This window comes from Gossypium hirsutum, chromosome A13 (assembly GCF_007990345.1).
Source record: "Gossypium hirsutum isolate 1008001.06 chromosome A13, Gossypium_hirsutum_v2.1, whole genome shotgun sequence".
Classification (NCBI taxonomy): Eukaryota; Viridiplantae; Streptophyta; class Magnoliopsida; order Malvales; family Malvaceae; genus Gossypium; species Gossypium hirsutum.
This window is the reverse complement of record NC_053436.1, coordinates 68,163,060-68,164,849: the sequence shown is the minus strand read 5'-3', so window position 1 is coordinate 68,164,849 and position 1,790 is coordinate 68,163,060. Positions and strand designations below refer to the sequence as shown.

The 1,790-nt window shown below is 38.8% G+C and overlaps 1 non-coding gene across 1 annotated transcript; it reads right to left on the bottom strand.

Annotated features, from left to right (window-relative positions):
* Positions 1 to 926: 926 nt before the first annotated feature.
* On the bottom strand, positions 927 to 1,033 carry LOC121213103 (small nucleolar RNA R71). Its single transcript, XR_005908471.1, has one exon. It is a non-coding gene; the product is annotated as a small nucleolar RNA R71 (small nucleolar RNA).
* Positions 1,034 to 1,790: the final 757 nt, after the last annotated feature.

Below are 1,790 nucleotides of genomic sequence, written 5' to 3'. Positions count from 1 at the left end.
GGTTTAGGCCCAGATAGTGTTTAATCAGACTGTATGCTTTTATAAGATTTCACACACTGAGTTTTCGTAAACTCATCCATCTGTTATCTGTGCAGGAAATCCCCAAGCTTAAACGGATCAAGGCGACGGTGGACTCAGAGGTGGCCACTCGATGTAGTTTCTTTTAATATTATAGTTAAGACTTTATTTTGGGTTTTCATTATGTAATAAGACCTCTTTAATTTTTATTTTAATTTGGGGATTTAGTTACTTAAATTTTAATCTGGTAGTAGTAGGTCTCAGGATTTTAAGAAAATATAAACAAATGTTTTTCTGAAAACACCATGATTACACAACACATTTTGAAAGCTTCTGCAACAAACACGGTTTTGAAGTTTTAATAATAAACTATTATAATTAGTACTTTTCTAAAATAACTTGAGTTTGCACAATGAACCAGACATCCTAAACTTTTGTTAAGAACCTAAAGAAGATTTTATGTAGAACGGATTTTCATCAAAATTTGTGTTTTAACACTCCAATGTGACATCACAGATACGGCTGTAATGTCTGGGCCGGGTTTGGGGTGTTACATTTAGTGGTATTAGAACCAGGTTGCTAATATCGACTAAAGCCAGTCATGTTCCAGATGAAGCCAGTCATGTTCCAGATGCTTCAGACAGTGGGCCAATTCAGTGGAATGCCTACAAAAGATCCTCATCTTTATTTAAAAATATTTATCGAGGTGAGCGAATCTTTCAAATTAGCTGGAGTTTTCAATGATGCATTACGGTTAAAGCTGTTCCCGTACTCACTAAGGGACAGAGCTCGAGCTTGGTTGAATTCATTGCCACCAAACTCAATTTCTACATGGCAAGAGTTAGCTGAAAGATTCCTTATTAAGTATTTCCTGCCTAGTAAGAATGCTAAGTTGAGGAACGAGATCAAAGTTGAGGAACGAGATCACTTCTTTCCAACAAATGGATGATGAATCCTTGTATGAGGCATGGGAACAATACAAAGAGCTATTATGAAAATGCCCTCACCACGGAATCCCACATTGCATCCAACTTGAGACATCTTATAATGGTTTCAATGCTCACACGATGATGGTAATGGATGCTTCTGCTAACGGTGCTCTCCTTTCCAAGTCTTATAGTGAGGCTTACGAAATCATCAAGAGGATCGCAAGTAATAATTATCAATGGCCAACCAATTGAGTCGCGTCAGGAAGATGAGTCGCTAGAATACATGAGGTGGACGCTCTCACTTCACTTGCATCTCAGGTATCTTCAATTTCCTCAATGTTTAAGAATCTTACTACTAATGGGTCTAATAGTTTTGCAGCCCAACCACCTCACCAATTTGTGAGTATAGCCTGTGTTTATTGTGGGGAAGGACATTTGTTCAAAGAATGTCCATCAAACCCCGAATCTGTATATTACATGGGTAACCAGAACAAAAATTAAGGAAGGCAAGGACTGCAATCCAACTTATACAACCCATCGTGGCGAAACCACCTGAATTTTTCCTGGAGTAACCAAGGGGTTGGAACCAGTAACAACTACGCCCAACCTAGACCAACTCATCCGCCTAGTTTTTCCCAACAAGTTCAGAAACCAGCTCAGGCTGAATCATCCAATAGCTTAGAGAGTTTATTGAAGGCATACATGGTGAAGAATGATGCCTTAATTCAAAGCCAAGCAACTACATTGAAGAATCTGGAAAACCAAATTCGCCAGCTTGCTATTGAACTTAGGAACCGATCGCAAGGTGCTTTACCTAGTGATACGGAGAATCCAAGAAAGTCG